This window comes from Lissotriton vulgaris, unplaced genomic scaffold, assembly GCF_964263255.1.
Source record: "Lissotriton vulgaris unplaced genomic scaffold, aLisVul1.2 SCAFFOLD_866, whole genome shotgun sequence".
NCBI classification, from domain to species: Eukaryota; Metazoa; Chordata; class Amphibia; order Caudata; family Salamandridae; genus Lissotriton; species Lissotriton vulgaris.
In genome coordinates, this window is record NW_028254841.1 from 360570 (window position 1) to 382106 (window position 21537).

The 21537-nt window shown below is 50.8% G+C and overlaps 1 protein-coding gene across 2 annotated transcripts in view; it reads left to right on the plus strand.

The window, feature by feature from the left end:
• LOC147659395 (la-related protein 1-like) overlaps positions 1-21537 on the plus strand; it is a 784977-nt gene that overhangs the window by 314204 nt on the left and 449236 nt on the right. The gene's annotated exons all lie outside the window — the stretch shown is intronic.

Below are 21537 nucleotides of genomic sequence, written 5' to 3' on the forward strand. Positions count from 1 at the left end.
TGATCAAGAAACACTTGATATATCTTTGTGGACAGTGTATCTTGTATATAACTAGCTAGATAAGTAGTCCCATATCCAAATACATTTATAGCACTGTAGTGCTATTAATGTCGTTTAGAACACTTCAACCCAACGTAATGTTGGGTTGAAGTGTTTTAAACTTGATCAGCACCTGCTAAAACAGATTTTTATTTTTGACCTCTGATAACATTTTCCCTCCAGAAAAGGGACATGCATTCAAGGTTTCACATTAGTAACCACCTGTGGTGACTTTTATTTTATTAGGCATTTACATGGAAACAAACTTATTATAAATACTGTCAAAGTAAATCAATTTATTACGTATAAAAAACCTAATTGGAAGCATGACAAAAGGCAGTTTACTCTAATGAAGAGTGTTTTAAAGTCAAAAACAATTCCCTAGTGAGGAAAGGGTGACTATTTTGAGCTGAGGTTTCAGTATTACAATTCAGGCCAAAGATAATAGGATCTTCTGACGTAATGAAACGGGTGCCACATATTTTACTGACCTTTAAGTAAATCATCCCACAAGTTTTAAATGGAGAAAATCGGCTAAACCATAAGACCAGCTTTTGGGGGCTTCTCATCTATGACAAGTTGGCCCAAAAAAATGGCTAAAACACCCCCTTAAGCGTATCATTTATTTGTACATGTTTATTTCTGTATTCACAAATAGGATAGTTCAACATAACCTTCATTGCACTTGCAAGGTCCCAATCTAGATATGCAGGAGTTAGTGTCTTGGGATGTCATCTAATGTATTTTTAAAGTTATATATGGCAATCATTTACTTTTTCAGCCTTTAGAAATGACATAGTGAATGGGCAGAACTCCAGTCGGTGTCCTGGCATCAAAGAATCAAGACTCCGCTTTATATAATTGAACTTTGCTGTGGAAGTGATGTCATGTTGTGCTTTAATTGTTGAAAAGTAACTAATCAATTAAATCTGACAAGTTGGCTGATAAAATGTCTCCCTTTACCCCAAGAATGAGAGCCTTTCGATTATATGGTTGAAAGTTTATAATCATGGGCTGTTTTTATAGACACTCCTCACAGCAGATTTCTCACTTTGTGACTACCCCCTGGAGCCAGAATGGATTCAAAACCTTTAATTTCAAATTCAATCAGTCTGTTCCTGATGTGACAGTGGGCCACAATAAAACCACCATCTTTGCACTAACATTAGTTCCTTTCTTTCTGCGTCTTCAAATGGATCCTAAGTGAGCAGAATTTTCCATTAGGAAGATTTTTTCCATCAAAATTACTGTGAGCAGATGTGGGATCCCAAACAGGTTTAAAACTTGTGATAGTCAAAGAAAGATGTATGTGACAAACTCAAAATCTGCTTCTGGTGCCTCTGCTCCACACACAACAGTAATGCTCCTGCTGTGCTAAAATGAACTGTAATGCGGGAAGAAGTTGTAGGAATGGTCCCAGTCAAGGGCTCATTTGCCTTCCCTCTCCCAAGCCAGAGATTGCTCCCCATCGAGATCCAAAAGTTCAAGTAGAGCAGAGAAACGCAAGAAATCAAATCAGTTTTCCATGGTGCTGCTGCTCCTATCACCCAGTAATGCGACGACCCAGGTACGCCTAGGCCTCGTAGCCCCTTGCGATGCAAATTCCACAAAGCTCTTCTACTTGACAATGTTCTCCCTCAGCATACATTCACTGAAGGAGGCTGTAGCTGCCACCTCCGGCACCCCCTGGTGTGCTTTGGTTCCCCAAGGATCAGAGGTGGCAGCCCGTCAGTCCTGTCTTCTTACCAAGCATTGACAACGCCACTCTACCTTCACCTGGGATCAGACCTGCCCTCTAGCATGGTGCTACTGGCTCCAGCACAAAAACTCACACCAAACCTGATAAGTTTAACTGATTTGGAAGTTTGATCATGTGATCTCAACTGCATTACTTCAGTTTCTATGATGCGTGTAAGAAGGTGCTGTGAGAAAGTGCCATCTTTCTTGCATTGGTATGCCCCCACTTTTTGCTGAACAGCTGCTGTGCATTTACTGAGTGTGCCCTGGGCTCCTGCCAACCAGGTACCCAGGGCTGTGTTCCTTCCCTAAAAACTGTGTTGAAACTAAAACCCAATTGGCATCTCTGGCCACCTATCGGCCCCTAGTAAATGGTACCCAAGGTACCCAGGGCATGGTGACCAGAGAAGACCCCTGAGGACTGCAGCACTTATTGTGCCACCCTCAGGGGCCCTGTACCCTGACACCCACACAGTGCCTTTGCAGGCTGAGTGTCTAAGTACAGAACTAAACAGTCGACATGGCACACATCTCTGTGTGCCATGCCCACAGAACTCAATGCCCTGGCATACTTCAGTCACCCCTCTAGCTGGGTGCTCTATGCCAGAGGTTTGGGCACAGGTGCATGAGCCCTGTGCCCCTACAGTACCCAGGGCCATTCCTGGGCACTAAGTGCAGTGATGCCATTAAGAGTATATGGTGCTGGGAAGTTGTCATTACGAACTCCACAGCACCATAATGGCTACACCGAAGACTGACAAGTTTGGTACCAAACTTCTCAGCACATTAAACCTGCACTGATGCCAGTGTGGGATTTAATGTAAAATGCACCAGAGGGCATCTTAGAGATGCCCCCTGAAAACCTAATCTACAATCCACGTCTGGGCTGAGTGGCTGCAGAGGCTGCCACACAGCAGACATGTTGCTGGACCCCTAGGTGGAGAGCCCTGCTCTCCTGGGCCTGCAACAATTCACATCCTGGGTGAGGTGCTAGGTCTCCTCCCCCAGGATGGGCAGGGGGAAGCTTCAAAGGCATGCCGCCTCTTTGAGCTTCTCCAGACCATTTGCTGACCCCAGCAACTGGCCCCCTTCTCTGACCCCCACTCTGGCGGGAAGATTGGCGGGAAAAACGTCAGGAAGGGGGGGTGCCAGCCTGTGCCAACCCCGTTCCTTAGGTTGGGGAGACTAGGTGAAGCACTAACCCGGCTCCGGCCATCTTGAAGATGGGGTGCCCTGCCCGATACAGCTAGGCGTCCTGCCCCCCTCCCACAGGAGAGGAGCAGGCTAGGGGGTGTACCCACCCCAGGACAGGGACCTATTGGTCCCTGCTCTTGCCCTACCTGTAACACCCTTAAATTCAGTATTTAGGGGCTCCCTGAACCTTCCTTCATCAGATCCCGAAAAGAAGGAAGACTAAGAGGAAGATCCTGGAACTTGCTCCTGCCAAAAGCCAGACGACTCCTGTGGTCAGCAATTTTGGGACACCCAGAGGACCTGCATACCTTGACCCTCTTAAAGCCTGGGACTCCCATCAGCAGAGGCTCTGCTCCAACAACCCTGCTGGTGCCAGCCAGGATGCTCTGGACCAGCCCACTCTGCACCGGCCGTGCCAGAGTGATCCAAGACACATAACGTCCCCCCGTCGATTGGGACCCCAAGCCCAGTGCCCACAGACCCTCCTCGACGAACCAGACGACGCCTGCAGACTCAGAACCAGGGCCCCCCCCCCAACCGCGACCAGCTGAGGGTAAACTTTTCTGACACCCAAAGACACCCCTGCACCCGGGGCCCTACCGCCCCCTGTGCCTCCCTTTGGGGTACCTACCTGTGCTCCAAGATCCCAACAAACCTCTCGATGTGCTGGTCGCCCCTGGGGGGGGTACCCACCCCGAGCCTGCAGCCTTTGTTCCCTTTTTACCGTTTCCTTTGGATAACATTGAGTGCCCGACTGCTCAAAAGCACCCTGCACCCAGCCGCCCGAGTACTGCTGGCTGTGCCACCGTTGTCCTATCCTGCTTCCCCCTTTGTCCTAAGCAAGTGACCAGGAGCCCAGCTCCCATAGCCGCGTGGCCTGCTAGCCAGCAGCCACCAACCGAATGCCCCCTGTCCCCCATTGGATAACATTGGGCCCAACTACCTCTGCACCCGGCCACCCCTGCGCCGCTGAGGGTGAACCAACGGTACCTACCTGACACTAGGGGCCCCCTGAGTTTATGCCTAGAACCACAACTTCACAACTCTAGTACTCGCCAGGAAACAGGTAACTCAATTACCTGCCATTGAATAACATTGACCGGTTTGACTCGAAAAATCTGTCTACTTTTGAAATCGTAAAATATTAATATAAAATCAACCAAATTCTGGAATACTGACCTGTGATCAGGAGAGGAGCCAGTAGTGTACCCTGTAGCCCAGTACTGAACTGCAAAAGTAATCCAGAGCGGGTTTACTAGTAACTTGTATGTTTGAAGCATATGACCTCAGATTACACACTGTGCGTAGATGGCCACCTAGTGTTGGGCCCGGATGTTTGCAGTTTGTTTTGTTGTAGAAAAGTCTTTGGAAGTCACGAGATAGGCCTCTCCTCCTTTCGATGATACTGCACATGGGCATCAGCTCCATCCCCAGATAATTTTTTTCCGCCACCGGGCTCGGATGCATTTACAGCGCTCCGTGTTGGAACCGGTTTCCTTCGGCGCGGCTTCTAGAATCTAGTCCCGAACGCTTTTTCCTGTCAACGCTACTTCTCCACATTGAGAACTTCGATTCCGGTCGTCGTTGATGGCCTTCGGGCCTAACTAGGCCTAGACTCCAGCTCATTGAAAGGACGCCATTTTAAAAAGTGTCCTCAATGTGGGTCGAAGTTTCCCCACACCGACCCACATGAGGTGTGTAACCTCTGCCTCTCCCCGGAGCACAAGGCTAAAGACTGTTCCGCCTGTGCCTCTTTCTGCTCCAAAAAGACGACCCGGGACCGAAGAGCCACGAGGACAATGGCTCGATCTTCAGCTCCGATTCCAGATGACAGCTTCGAGGAGGACGTCGACGTCCCAGAACATGGTGCCGAGAGCAACTCAGAGGCAGAAGATGTCGAAGTTACTCCAGCTCAATGGGTCGTAAGTAAGACAGTCGACCCCAACCCTTCCTTGACCCACCCAAAAAAGGATCCTGTCACACCCTCACCCTAGGGTGCACATCGAGACACTGCTTCTACTGCCCCACCTTCGGGCCCGGTTAAGCTATCGAAGCCTTCAGGCGACTCTGGCTCGAGCCGACCTCCCCATGGTGCTGACGCACACCCATCAGCTTCCACGTCTACATCTAAACAATCAACACCGAAGCCTGCCTCCACTACCTCGGCACCGAAACCCAGGTCGGAACCAAGCCAACACGCTTCGGATTCGAAAAAACTACCAGATCTGAAAAGACCATCGGATCCAAAAACCATACCGGAACCGAAAAAATCCTTGGAGCCAAAAAAAGCATCGGAGCCGACCGACTCCTGCTTCCCCGGTTAAAGACATTGTCAAGAAACCAAAACAAGCCGCTTCAATGCCGAAACCTTACTTGCATCTAAAGAACCTCCTGCAGAGGATTTACCTTATCCAGACCCTGCTCAAAAGACTCAAGCTAAAGATCCAATAACTGGACAGTTAATTTTGGCTTTAAAGAAGCGACCACTGGACACACCAGCTCCAGCCCCGCATTCATAGGACATGGCTACCTCTCCCTTAAGACTGCCTTCCCCTTCCACCTGTACCATCACCACATCCTCCCATACCACAGCATACCCCAGCATCCTCTATCATACCACACGATGACAACCGGGATGATAGCTGTGATGATATGGGGGGGGGGGGGGTTTATGGGGTCATATACCTGATCCAGCCACTCCTACAAGATCACCTGACCCGTGGGATGATTATACCACCCCAGATGTCCCTCAGGATGACTTGTACCCCTCAAGACCTTCCCCACCATAGGGTTTAATGAATTAATCCGCAGGGCTGCACAGTATCATGGGGTGGACATACATACAGACCCTGTAGAAGAAGACTACCTAATGGATACCTTTGATAATGCACAAAGGTCCTCATCTATTTTACCAATGCTTAAAGGATTGATTAAGCATGCTCCTGAAGTCTTCAAAGACCCAGTCAGAACTCTGGTTATTTACCCTCGTATAGAGAAAATATAAAGCTGCCCCCTCAGACCCAGCATATATTAAAGGTCCAGTACCACTAAACTCACTTGTATTTTCAAATGTACGCAAGAGAGCAAACTCGCAAACATCTGGTGATGCTCCACCACCAGATAAGGAGTCTAAGCTACTTGACACATCAGGTAAGAGAACAGTGTCTCAAGCAGCAAACATGTGGCGTATCGCAAATACACAGGCATTATTAGCCAGATACGACAGGGCACATTATGATGAGTTAGTCATTAATGAAACACCTCCCTGACTGGTACAAGGATAGAGCTACTAAGCTTATCCAAGAAGGGAAAAACATCACAAACACCTATTCTGTGTACACTCGATGCAGCAGATACTGCTGCTAGGGCTGTTAACATCAACAATTTACTACGCAGACACGCCTCGCTACGTATATCCGGATTCAAACCTGAGGTACAAAGTGCCATTCTTAATCAACCCTTTGATGGCAACATCTATTTGTACCTAACGTGGATGTATCACTTGAAAAAATGAAAGGATACAGACACCGCCAAATCTATGGGAGCCCTGCAGTCTCAGACTCCCAGACGTTCATTTCGTCGCTCATCCTATAAAGGTTCCACCAGGGGATACTAGTCAGACACAGCTTCTACCTCATACAAAACCCCTACAAAGTCCACTTACAGCAAAGGCTACCAAAGGGGTGGTTACAGGGGTAACAATAACAAAGGCAGAGGTAAAAATAACAACTCCCGCTATGCCTCTACCCCTGCCCAATGACTCCCTTCCCCCGTCCCATTCCACTCCTGTTGGGGGAAGACTTCAACAATACCTGCCAGCCTGGGAAAGCATCACATCAGACAGGTGGGTGCTCCAAATAATTCAATCAGGTTACTGTCTGGAACTAACATCTACCCCCCCAAACATACCACCCAAGCAGCGTCCAATGTCACAAGAACATTTAACATTGCTCAGACAGGAGGTAATATCACTCCTGCAGAAAAATGCAATAGATGTTCCAGAGTATCAGAAAAACAAAGGATTATTCTCCCTATATTTCCTAATACCAAAGAAGGACTGATCTCTAAGACCTATCCTAGACCTCAGGCCTCTAAACATTTACATAGTCGGACCATTTTCACATGGTCACACTCCAACAAGTCCTTCCACTTCTGGTACTAAACGACTTCCTTGTCACTCTAGATCTCAAGGACGCCTACTTCCAATTCCCATCCACACAGCGAACAGAAAAAATCTCTGATTTGTGCTAGACAGGGAGCACTACCAGTTCAAAGTGCTCCCATTCGTAGTTACAACAGCACCAAGGGTGTTTACCAAATGCTTAGCAGTAGTAGCAGCACACTTAGGACAACATATTCATGTCTTCCCATATCTATACGACTGGCTCATAAAAGCCAGCTCATACAGCCAGTGTGTGCAAAACTCACTCTACTACTCAACTGCTTCACGATTTGGGATTCACAGTAAATCACACCATATCGCATCTACAATCCTCGCATATTCCTCAGTATCTCGGCGCTACAATAAACACCCAACTAACACTAGCTTATCCCTCTCCAGCCAGGATAACAAGTGTACAAACTCTCCTAACAAAATTCAAACCGCAACACTCGCTACCAGCTCGAGTGTTCATGCAGCTCATTGGAATGATGGCATCTTGCATATCTGTAGTACCTCACGAAGACTACAAATGCGTCCACTTCAAGAGTGCCTAGCACGCCAATTGAACCAGGCTCAAGGTCAATTAACAGACCTAGGGTTGGTAGACGGTCAGACTTATCGTTCTCAGCAATGGTGGAACACCAAAAACCTTTCCAAAGGGCGACCGTTTCTAGAGACAGTGCCTCAAATAGTCATGATAGCGGACGCATCGCTCTCTGGCTGGAGAGCTCATCTACTGCATCACACAATGCAAGGCAGGTGGACACCGCAACAAAAGCTACTCCAGATCAACCACCTGTGTTTCTAGCCCTAAAAGCGTTTCAAACTCAAGTGTCAGGCAAAGCTGTCTTAGTCCGCAAAGACAATATGACAGCTATGTACTACGTAAACAAACAAGGGGGTGACACACTCTCTGCAGCTCTGAGAGCACAGCAGATATGGAGATGGGCTATACCACTAAAGATCTTCCTGTTAGCCTAACACGTCCCAGGAGTACAAAATACTATGGCAGATCTGCTAAGTCGACTAACACAGCAGATCCACGAATGGGAACTTCATCCACAAGTTCTTCCGTTCTTTCAAACGTGGTGACAACCTCAAATAGACCTCTTTGCCACCCACGAAAACGCAAAATGGCCAAACTTTGTCGCCAGATACCCGCACCCATTGTCCAAAGGCAATGCGATATGGATGAATTGGTCGGAACTATTTGTGTACGCTTTTCCTCCTCTCCCACTACTTCCGTTAGTGGTACGCAAACTACAGCAACATAAATTACCTGACGCTCATCCTAGTCGCTCCAGCTTGGGCCAGACAACAGTGGTACATCACGCTTTTGCAAATGTCTGTTGTGCCACACCAAAAACTAAACCTATCCCCAAGCCTATTAACACAGAACCATGGAGAAATCAGACACCGGGATCCAGCTTGGCTCAACCTAGCGATCTGGCTCTTGAGGTCATAGTTTGGTTATCAAAGAAGCTAGACCCCCTACTACTAGAGCATGTTATGCTGCTAAGTGGAAACGGTTTGTCATATACTGCCAAAACAACCAAATTAATCCTTTAGACGTGCCTATTCAACACCTCATAGGATATCTATTACACCTTCTAAAGTGTAACTTATGACTCCATACCATCGGGTCAGCGCGTGAGTACTACTGACCCTGCCCCACACACAGATCGAAGGCAACGGTCAACACTCTACCTCCGGGGCCCAGTCGCGACCGAAAAACCACTTCGACAGACCCACCATCGAGCCCGGCTCCGAAGAAAATAATTAAGCCTTCCGGTACGGAGCAAGCCGCAATTGCCGATCCCACAAGCTCCCTCTGCACCAAAACCAAAAGGTCTCTGTAGGAAGGTACCTCCTGACTATGGTTGCCCCCAACTTTCTGCCCTGTGTTTTAGCTGGTTTTTGACATAGTCGACCTGGGATCCTGCCAATCAGGACCCCAGGCCTACTGCGCTCTCTTTAAAATGGATTCCATGTACCCTAGGTACATTTCCAATTGGTACTGGGCCACCCTATCAGACCCTGTAACTCAGGGCATGGGTGTACCCAGGGCTGCCAGGGGCTGCAGCATGTATTATGCCACCCCTGGCTGGCCTCCTAAATTTGACACAACTGGCTGCATGACAGCTGGGGCAAAGTCGTGTAATCACCCTTTGCTGTAGATATAGTATACCAATATCTAACCCTAAAATGGACACACAGATTCCTATCAGTCACTCCTATGGCAGGCCTTAACAATCCTGAAGGCAGAGTGCTTGGAATCGTGTGAGATGGTGCTCTGGCATGAGCTGAGCCTGTCTGCAGCTTGCGGAACCAAGTCCTAATAGCTGTTCCATGATATCGCATACCATATACTCTTAAGTGCATTATAATCCTCGCGGTTAAATGCTAACTTTGGTATTGCTTTATCAAAACATGTCGAGTAAGGTGTCATACGAATTGGAATACTAACCCCTCGCCAATTTTTTTTTTTTCAAAACCGTGTTTATTAAGAGTTCAATCGAGATTCAGGACAGCCCTCCACAGTCAGGAGGGGACTGTCAACAATACAGACAGAGAAAGGCATGATAGTGAACTCAGAGTTTTACGGAAACAAAAGGGGGCACACCCCAAACCCCCCAGCCCACCCATCCCCAACAGCATCCCCCAACACCCCTTCCAACTACCCACCCCTTATCCCACCCTAACCCAGTGCACGTGATCGCTAGTCAGCAACAGGAGACGGAAGCAATGTCAGAGTTGGCTAATAGCCTAGGGCCCGGGGTCCACATCAAGGGCCAGCAAATCATCAATGTCAGCTGGGGGATCGAGGTCCAGGCCCCTGTAGTCTGCCCACCGCTTCCAGATCTTATAGTGCTTCCGGGGGCACCCCCTGGCCTCAAACACGGGTAATTCTAACCCCATCAGATAATCTAAACCTGCCTTCCACGCACTCAGGGGGGGGGCACGTTCGCACTTCCACGCTTGGGCCAGGTCACGCTTAGCCACCACTAGTCCCAACAGCAGTAGGTGGCGCTTGTAAATGTTACCCCCAACATTTTCCAGAATATGAAGGAGACCCAGCCTGGGGGTACGGGGAACATCCCACCCCAGCACTTCCGACAGGCAGTCCCACACACCCGCCCAGAATCGGGTCAGCCGCTCACAGGACCACACGGTATGGAAAAGTGTCCCCCTCTCGGCACCACACCTCAAACATTCAGGGGCAGCTATGAGGCCCGCACGCCACAGCCGCTCCCTAGTATAATAGGCCCTATGGAGGTATTTAAATTGAATGAACCGAAGACGGACGGCTATAGCTGCACTCCGAGGGGATTCGAGGGCCTCCCGCCAATCGTCATCATCCAAGGGGCCAACATCATTCTCCCAGGAGGCCTTCAGAGTCGAGAGGGAGGGGGAGCAGTTGACGACCAGGGAGCGGTAGATCTGAGAGACTTTCTTGTCGCCCAGGTCGCCCATAAACAATTTAGCCTCAATAGGACTAAAGTCGGGGAGCTGTTCCAACCCCACTAGGCTGGGGCCAAGGGCATGTCGGAACTGAAGATAGCGAAAGAATTGGGTCCTGGACAAGTTATACTCGGAGCTAAGGTCCTGGAAGGACTTAAGCGTGGTTCCGTCGAGAACATTACCGAGGGACGAAATCCCGATCGCGTCCCAGCCGCCGAACCCGGACAAGGAGGCCAGCTCTGGTAGTAGACCGTTATGCCACAGCGGCGTCTCGGCCGTCAGCCTGCCCCACCACCCCATGCGGCGCAGAGCCTGCCGCCAGATCGCGAAGACCACTTGGGTGACCCTTGGCAGGGCCCTCCTCTGCCTGGCCGAGTACAGCAGAGTGTGGAGAGTGGCACCACCCATCAAGGAGTGTTCCAGTGCATAGGCCGGATCGCCACGATCCCCATACCACCACTCGTTGAGCACTAGAAGGTGGGAGGCCTGGTAATACGATAGCAGGTCCGCGGACGCCAAGCCGCCACAGTAGGTAGAAAGGAAGCAGGTACGCAGTGCCACCCTAGAGGCACCCCCGGCCCACAGAAATCTGCCCAGCAACGAGTTGACACCACGGAACCACTGCGGGTCTATTTTATACGGGTGATTCTGTAGTTGGTAGAGGAGCCGAGGCAAGGCCACCATTTTGAAAATAGCCGACCGGCCATAGATATTGAGGGGCATACGCGTCCAGGTCTTAACGTCAACCTGGACCCTGTCCCACACCGGCTGGATGTTACGGTCCCATGCCACAGCAGGCGAGGCCGAGAGGTAAACGCCCAGGTACTTCATGCCGTCGACCGCCACCTGAAGAGACGCAGCCCACTGGCAACTCACCGAGGCACCCCCCAGAATCCACAGGGTTGACTTACGAGGGTTAAGAAAGAGCCCCGACGTCCGGCCGAACTCCCGCATAATGTCGAGAACACGAGGTCCTGTACGGTGTAAGTCGGTCATGAAGAAGAGCACGTCGTCCGCAAATAGGGCAATGCGGTCCGAGTGGCCCGACCCCCACACAAAGCCCCGATAGAGCGCGTCCTGGCGCACTCGGGCGGCCATAGGCTCCATGGCCAGCGCGAAGAGGTACGGGGAGAGGGGGCACCCCTGACGAGTGCCCCTGGCCACGGGGAATCGCGCGGAAATCGCCCCAGAGACGCGCACAGAAGCGGTGATGTCGGTATAGAGTAGCTTTACATAGGAGACAAAAACCGGACCCAGGTTCAGTAGTGGTAGGAGGGTAAGGAGGTAGGTCCAGCTGACCGAGTCAAAGGCACTATCTATGTCAGCTAACAACAGCGCCGCTTGGTCCCCAGTCGTCCCGATCGCGTCAATCGCCGCCTGCGCCCGCCGAATGTTGTGTCGCGTCGCCCGGTGCGGCATGAATCCCGCCTGATCCGGGTGGACAAGGGCCGATATGTGGGGAAGCAGGCGATTCGCAAGCGCCTTGGCCAGGAGTTTGGCTTCAAAATTAATAAGGGAGATGGGTCGGTAGGACTCGTGGCGCTCGGGGGGTCTGCCCGGCTTTTGAAACACCACAATCTCGGCGTGACGCCAGTCCAGGGGGAGGCTACCCCGCTCCCGAGCCAGTTCCAGTGCCCGCCTGTAATGCGGCCCAAGCTGCAGGTGAAATTTCCGGTAGAATTCACTGGGGAACCCACTAGGCCCAGGCGCTTTACCCGTATTGAGTTGACCCAGCGCGTCACCCAATTCCTCAGCTGTCAGGGGGAGATCCAGGGCATCGCGGACCTCGTCAGGTACCGCTTGCGGGCGGACCGCCGCGAGGTAGGCCTCAATGCCATCGGGGGAGAGGCTCTCACGAGGGGCATACTGACGCTCGTAGTAGCGCGCGAAGCTCGCAGCAAGGATCGAAGGGTCTGTTATTGCCACCCCCGCGCCGTCGACCAGCCCCGGTAAAGTGATCGGCTGAAAAGTCTGCTGACACAACCGGTGGAGCATGGTGCAGGACTTGTCGCCCCACTGGTACACCCTACTACGCGTAGCCAGCCACGCCTGGCGGGCCTCATCCAACAAGACCGAGGAGTAAGACTGTTGTGCCTGTAACAGCAGCCGCAGCGTCATATCATCGGCCGCCTCCCTGTGTCGTGCCTCCCGCCTTTCCACACTCTCCGCCGCAGTGGCAATACTTTCTTGTCGGGTCCGGCGAGCAGAAGCGCACCAGGCAATATCGACAGCCCTCATGGCGGGTTTCATGGCCTCCCACACTGTCACTGCATCAACCTCATCCGTTAGATTGTCCCGCCAATAGTGGGCGATCGCACTGCGCAAATGCCGAGAGTAGCCCGGTTGCTGCAGGTGCCATGTAGACATCCGCCACCTGAATGGTTGGCGCGCCTTGCAAAGGTCAATTTGAACCGCCACAGGGGAGTGGTCGGACAGCCCGCGAGGCCGGATCGCCGCCCCCTTTACTCTATCGAGGAAGGTCCCCGGCACAAACACACAGTCTAAGCGTGAAAGGGAGCCATGCACAGCAGACACATAGGTGTATTCTCGTCTCTCTGCGTGAAGGTGTCTCCACACATCCACCCATCCAAGGCCATCAATCATTGCACTCAGCTTCGTAGGCGAGGCCGCAGCCGCGACCCCCTGCCTCCTCTGCCTGTCCAGAGCCACATCCAACACATCGTTCCAGTCACCACCAATTACCGCCAAAGAACGGGGAAGTTCGGCCCACAGGGTAAACAGTCGCTCCGCAAGGGCCCACTGCAGCGGGGGGGGGCATACACACTACCAAGGATTACAGGCTCCACACCAATCTTCCCTTGCACAAACACAAACCGGCCCTGCGGATCGAGCCACTGACGCTCATGGGTATAAGCTAGTCGTTTATGAACCAGGATGGCCACCCCCCTCGAGCCCCTGGCAAACCCTGCGTGAAACACCTGGTGGAAGCCAAACCGCTGTAGGCTCAAAGCCTTCGTACCCATCATGTGCGTTTCCTGGAGGAGGAGCACGTCAGCCAGGTCCCTTTTTGCCCAGCGGAGCACAGCCCCCCGTTTGATCTTGTCCAGGAGCCCCCGGACATTCCAACTCAGTACACGCATGAGAGCAGGAGATGGCACAAGTCGTGGGGCGTCAGCCATTGTCCCAATGGGTCTGTGTCCACAATCCCCGCAACCCAACCCAAGCTCCCATCCCACCAGCCGCCGACAACATACGAAACACGTGCATCCCACCGAACACATTCCCAACCCCCGCTACCCCACCAGTCCCAACCCGACCCCCCAACAACCAAACACCCCAAAACCCTCCTCCCCCACCCCAATACCTCAATGAACAATGAAGCATCTGTCGCGGTATACGGTACTTCAGACCCAAAACACAGCGTCTAAAGCCAGTCATACCAATGGATCCCAACTAGACCCCCCTTAAAACCAACCAGGCACACTCCCAGAACCACCCCCCAACCCCAACCCCTCGCCAATTTTGGCGACGGGTTTAGCATTCCACCCTTCTAGAGGGACACGACATGTATGTAACTGTGAACCCCGGTTAAAGTTAACTGAAGCCTCAGCTCCACAAAATGGATGCTGCCACCACAGACACGAGTCTGACCTCCTGCTGCTGGGAGTCCTTCCAGCGAGGGAGGCTTGGACAAAGGGTTTCCTGTCCGGGGCGGTGCTAGCACCATCCCAGACATGGTTTTGTGTATCCTGGGTAGGCAGGGCTTTTCAGTAAGGTGACTGCTGAGTGGCACCCCGGTGCTCACTACGCATAGGCCAGTCTGAACCAGTTCCAGGGGCACACCAGCCCCTGGCCTGGGGAAGTCCGGCATGGCAGAGGGGTGTAACCACCCCCCTCCTAGTCCCACCCCCCTCCTAGTCCCACCCATAGGCAGGACCTAGTCACCGGGTCAGCCCCCTTTTTTTAGTATAAAGATGGGAGCGGGCCCCCTGTTCAAATTAGATCATCTTTGGAATCAAGATACGACTTTCTTCAAAAGGACTTCACGATTTCTTCATCAAGATTCTCCCTTGTGGCTAAGGAGTATTCACCCTGCATCAAGCGGGCACCATCCTAAGAAACACTGCGGTCTGCTGCAAGTCCTTCTTCACGAATCCGACGACCCAGCTCGACGAGACCCGGCTTCCCTGGCACCTCTGACCTCTACTCACCTCTACAGCAAAGCTGAGAACCGTGAGTGCGACGAGACCTCGAGGGACCGACTATCGCCAAGACTGCACGACATCTTTACTGCAAGCCCACCGTGTCCTCCACTGGTGAGTGCTTTGGGGTCCGAGAAGCCCCGACCCTGCGCAGCTCCAGCACCCAAGGTCAGCCTCCCTGCATCTCCACGATCTGCGTGGGGCCCTTCTGCTGTTTGCTGTGCACCGCGTTGTTTGGCTACTAGCCGGCTGGCTTGTGGCCTTCTGAACGACGCCCGACGACATCACTGCTGCTGGTCTGGTTGCTCCAGGCTGGCCCTTGCTTCCTTCTTCAAGAGAGGCACCCCGGACCCTCCTGGTCCACTCCAGACGCCATTTTAGGTCCACCGCGTGGGCTTGAATTTGCCAAGGCTTTGTTGCCCAATCCTGGGTCCAGCGACGCCGACAGCTTCTATCTTCGTGGGACAGCTCGATCCTCCATCCTGGTCGCCGACAACGCCTCCTGGTCCGTGAGATCTCCGAGCACAGCGTCACCCACTCACCTTGTCGAGGTGGCTACCATCCGGTGCCCTCCTGGTGCCCACTGACTACTGGCTAGTAGTCACGAACTTGGTCCCCTCTGCTTTCAGGTGTCATCTTCCATCGATCCAGGCTTGGATCCACCGAACTTTCTTCACTGGTCGCCTGCCAGCAACTTCTTCCTTCCAGGCTCCTGGTCCGGCAACGAGGATTCCCGACGTCTTTTGAGTCCTATGCAGCTGCAGCCCCTGGGCTAGGTAACTTCGGCATTTCGGTGCCCCAGCATAGCCTCACTATCCAAGGGTCAGAATCTACTTTCGTTTTCTCCCTACCAGGTCGGGTTCGCCCGAGAACACTAACTTTGCAAATTCTAGCTACCATAGACTTTGTCCCGCATCTCGCGTGAGAGTGCACACACTGCACCCGAGTCCCCTGGGTCTCCTAGAAGTAATCTAACGATTCTATAGTCAAGTCCTAGCGATTCCAAAGGCTATTAGTACTGTACTTACCTGCTAGTAATTTCGCATTCCACATTTCAAGTATATGGTTTCCCGTGCCCCTCGGGCATTTGTATATACTGTGCTAACTTAAGTATTTTTGTAAGAGTTTTGGTTTGTGCTTAGTACCCTGTCCTCATAAAGAGTACAGGGCTGTTGTGATACTTAATAAATAACTGTTTATTTTCATAACACTTGTGTGGTGTCCTTTCACTTGGTGTTCAAGGGGTATATGTGTGGTAAACAGCTGGCTTAACACGCCCTCTCGAGTCTTTAGCCTTAGACTGCTCGTATCCACGCTACTAGGATAGCTGGTCTATAAGGTTGACTTACAACCAATCATCAATAAGGGTTGCTGGACTGATACATAGTGTTCACTAGAATAGTGAGCACTGCATATCAGGCCACCTTCTCACAGTCTCAACTCCAAAATCGTCGACTTCTAAAGAGAAGGGTACGAAGCCAGCGTCTGACGCCTTGAAGCAGACGAGACCAGCTTCCACTCCGTAGCCATCGTCTTCGGTACCGAAACTGACAAGGCCTGATTCCGATGCGACCAAGCCCTTGAAACAGCCTACAACACCGAAAACAACACCTTCGGTGTCCAACTACGCCAAAGGACATTGTAACACCTCCTAAGGCTAAAGACAGACAGCAACCTCGTCGGGAACCGAAAAAATCAGCGCCGACAAAGGTTACACAAGAAGACCTTTACCAACCAGATCCTCTGCAAAAGATCTACACTGACCCAAAGACAGGTCATGTATCCACTACACCACACAAGAAGAGGAAGGCAGATGCAACACCCACACCTGTAGTTCCTGACAAGGACTCTGCCACATCTCCTATTCACCCTTCTTCTCCTGTACTTCCTTCTTCTCCTGTACTTCCTTCTCCTTCTGTACTTCCTTCTCCTCCTGTACTTCCTTCTCCTTCATCACCTGTTCATCTTAACAACTCACCACTGGTATCTCCTTCACATTCTCCTCTTTTATCCTTCCACTCACCTCAAAATTATGATGAGTATAGTTTAGGTAGAGGGATAGACCTAGATGAGCCTTTCCCATACCCTGTAGATGATACAGACTGGGAGTACTCAAACCCACAGGATGTGCCAGATATTCCTGACCCACAGTCCTACCCATCAAAACCTTCTCCCCCAGAAGATAACATTGGGTTTGGTCACCTGTTGAACAGAGCTGCCATTTACCATGGGGTCACTATGCATTCTGATGAGGCAGAGGAAGACTTTCTCTTAGACACATTTGAACAATCTCAAAGGTCTGTTCAAATTCTTCCCATGATTAAAGGGGTCATCAAACATGATCCTGAGATATTTAAAGACCCTGTACGTACTAGGATCCTAAACCCTAGAATTGATAAAAAAATATAGGCCTGCACCTGCAGAATCAGCCTACATTAAAGGACAACTGCCATCAGATTCACTAGTTGAGTCAAATGCTAGGAAAAGGGCAAACTCACAAACTTCAGGTGAGGCACCCCCACCTGACAAAGAATCCAAGGTAATAGATGCTTCAGGCAAAAGAATAGCTGCGCAAGCTCCCAACATATGGCATATAGCTAATACACAAGCCCTCCTCTCACGATATGATAGGGCGCATTATGATCAGTTAGAGAAACTATTAGACCATCTACCTGATCAATATAAGGCACAGGCAAACGACCTTATACAAGAAGGCAAGCTAATTTCTAATGCCTCAATCAAGTGCGCACTAGATGTAGCAGACACTGCGTCTAGAGCTGTAAATACTAGTGTCGTACTTAAGAGACATGCGTGGCTACGCATTTCAGAGTTTAAACAGGAAGTGCAAACTACCATTTTAAATCAACCATTTAATCAAAACCAACTGTTTATACCAGAAGTAGACGCAGCAATTGAACGGATGAGCTGCAATTCCTCATGTGGAAAACAGCTTTCCTTATTGCTATTACCTCTTAGAGTATGATACAAGCTTTCACAATACAAGAACCATTTTTACAAATACATTGTAATAAAGTGGTTCTAAGAACTAATCCAAAATTACTTCCAAAAGTCATTACTCCTTTTCATTTAAACCAATCTGGAGTTACCGGTGTTTTTCCAAAACCCCGACTCTGTAGCTAAAAGGGCTTTACACACACTAGATGTTAAGAGCTCTTCACTACTATGTAGATAGAACTGTCATTTCGAAAAACAAAACAACTGTTTGGGTCTTTCTCTCCACCTCATAATGGCAACCCCATCACTAAAGGTGGAATTGCAAGGTGGATTGTAAAATGTATACAAATATGCTATCAAAAAGCAAAATGTACATTAACAGTTCCTACTAGAGTGCACTCCACACGCAAACTAGGAGCCTCTATGGCTTTCTTAGGAAACATACCCCTAGAGGACATATGCAAGGCGGTAACATGGTCTACAACACACACCTTCACTAAACACTACTGTGTTGATGTTCAAGCCAAGCAGCAAGCTGCAGTAGGCCAAGCTGGCCTTAAAACTCTGTTTCAAAGTACTGCAACGGATACAGGTGACCACCGCTAGGGGAGACACTGCTGCACAATCAATGCTAAGTGTAAAATCTGCAGCTCGTATGCCTCGAACAGAAAATACTACTTACCAGTATGCATCTGTTCTTGGCATGTAGAGCTGCAGAGTTGTACACGCCCTCCCGCCTCCCTGGGACCTGAATCCATTTCAGTTTTATCTTACTTAGATGCACATGCATGGACATCCTTTTCTTTACTTCTACTAACTCCATCATTTCCCATCATGGCGATAAACAATCTAAGGATGAAGCCGATGCCCATGCGCACTATCGTCCAAGGGAGGAGTCACCTATCTCGTGACTACAAAGACATCTTCCAAGACGACAACATGCAGTCATCCGAGCCCAACACCAGGTGGCAATCTAATGCTAAGTGTACAACTCTGCAGCTCTACATGCCAAGAACAGATGCATACTGGGAAGTAGCATTTTCCTTTTCTGCCATCCGGTTCGGGCGTGATTTGTTGTGCTTTGGTTCGCACAGTTTCTTCGGGCCCCCCTTCTGCCATACGCAATCCAAAACCCTTGACTGTATTGTTTATCAATCTTGTTTCCCATTCTCAGCGTATCATTTGCTCTCGAACCTTCGATCAGAACATTTGTGGGAGGCTGTTGGGCTACCCTCGTCGGGATCGGTAGCAGCGTTGGAACGGACTACATTCAAGTTATGTCCAGGGTGTCGCTCTAAGTTTCCGTGCACCGACTTGCCCGAAGTGTGCAACCTTTGCCTATCCCCGGAACACAACGAGAGACTGCGACGTGTCGGTCGACCCTCGGTGATCATGTGGCTCGACGTCACAAAATGTACTAACAAAGTGGCTTTGCACTGGACCTCCTCAGAGAATAGTCCGAACACGAAGAATCGTAAGCGCAGGAAGCCGAAATGGAAGAGGAGCACGTCCCTGTATCTGAAACTGTCTCCGATACTGAAGACCTCACCAGGACAACGGATCGGGAGTAAAGAGACTTTGTTCCCATATTATTTCCTTTATAAGAAAAAGGCTCAGGTCCATCCTCTTTTTTTGGGCAAAGGTTTGCACCCAGAAAAGGTTTCAAGCACCCTACCTTCAGGCTCTGCGCCAACTTATAAACCGCCTTCCGGCTCGGGCTCTAACAGTCCCCACGCCTGTGCCGACCCGAAACATTTGGCGTCTAAAACGAAACACCTTCTTGTTTCCGTGCCACAGTTGTGTAAACCTAAATCTTCGGAGGTGAAAACTTCGGAGGCAAAACTTTCAACGCCAAATCCGGCATCGAACAAAAGTAATGCCACTAAAGAGTCTTGGACCGAACATCCACCTTTGGATCCGAAACAAAAGGAATTTTATTAATCACGAAACTGGGCATATTCATGCCAAACTTCCTGAAAAGTGGAAGATGGGATTACCAGAGGACTACCACATTCCTTTAAAGAAGAAAAATGTGCACACTAACCCTCCTCCTCCTTCTATTTCACCTTCATCCATTCAGGAAGACTTACTTTTTACACCTATACGTTCCCCTACACCATCACCACAGGATACAGGGGATGGGGATATAGATGACTATGCACCACAGGATACACCATAGGATCATAATCCATGGGATCATTATTGTTCGAGGCATGTGGGCTGCTGAATTCATATCTGTGCATAGATCGCCGCCTAGTGTTGAGTCCGGATGATCGCACATTGTTGTCCTGGAAGTCTTCGAAGTATCACGAGATAGGTGGCTCCTCCCCTGGACCACAGTGCGCATGGGCATTGACTCCATCCTCAGATTGTTTTTTTCCGCCATTGGGTTCGGATGTATATTGGTTCACTCTAGTCAGAATCGATAAAAAAACTTTCTTAAGGCCAAAAGGTCTTTAGTTTTCTTCGTCGGTATAGTCTTGCGTTCGGTGCCTGATACTTCCAGCTCGGTTCCGAGCCGGATTCCAGAGAACCGCGTATTTTCGACGCGGAAGGCCCAGTTGACGCCACAGACCCTATCGACTGATCATCATGGAACGGAGTCCGTTCAAGAGATGTCCTGTGTGCAACTCCAAGTATCCCCACATCGACGTCCACCCGGTGTGCAACAAGTGTCTGTCGCCGGATCATGATGAAGCCAGTTGCATGGCTTGTTCCCGTTTCAGATCCAAGAAGACGCTTAAGCATCGACGCGCTGCGTGCCAGGAGGCCCAGCAGACTGCACCGGCACCTGTGGACATCTTCGATGCCGGGGATGACGAGGGAGCTGACCGGGAAGTTGGTGAAAACCTGTTGAATCCCGCGTCGGAGGTCGACTATAACTACGACGCGGCCGCTGAAATGTTCGAAGCCGAAGAAGTCGTCGACTAGGTAGGTGACGACGACGGGGCCTTTGGGGCCATGGAAGATAGCTCCTGCGAAGAGCTAACTCAAACTGACATTGGGGCCGTAACGCTTCAAAAGGCTCAGGTCGAGGGATCGCCACTAGGCCTTACCCAAGATCTTACAATGGGTTCTAAGGCCCCGCCTTTGGGCTCGGCTACGGACATTACTATTGAGCCGCACCCTGCAAAACCGAAAGTGAAACCAACGGTCTCGACACAAGCGAAAGCACTGGTGCCCCCCTCGACACCGAAAGTGCGCATTACTTTGGTCGGATCGAAGGCCTCGGAGCCGTCAGCACCGACTAAGCAGAAGGGTGTTGTCGATCCGAAGACACAGGTCAAGGGCGTCGAGTCGAAGTCTGCCACGCCGAAGACAAAGGTCAAGGTGGTCGAGCCGAGTAAATCGGCGCCGAAGATGGTCGACACCAACAAAGGACTCGGTGATCCGAAGGTTCTCGAGACTCCGCGTCAACAAGACAAGGCTAAGAGCGGCGCAACCCTCGAGTCCACATCTAGTGGTGCCTCGAAAGGATCCCGTCGACTCGGCGCGGCCGTCCGCCTCTTTCTCCAAGCAGGTGGCGGACTCCCTAAAGCGCATCAAGGAGAAGGCCTCGACTGTCGGCCCGAAAGATACTCCACCTTCGAAGCCGGTCGAGAAACCTCACAAGGCGTCGACGCCCATTCACTTCACATTGCCGCCGAAAGTGGCGCCAAAGGCTTTTACCCCTAGGATGGGCGCCGGCGTGCCCGAGAAGGTGCCCTCGGTGCCGAAGTCGACAACAGTGGTCCCAACCTTAAAGCATCGACAATCTTCGTTGGAAGAACGAGAACACTTTATCGATGCCGGAACGGGCAGACTTTCCCTCCATAAACGAAGAAT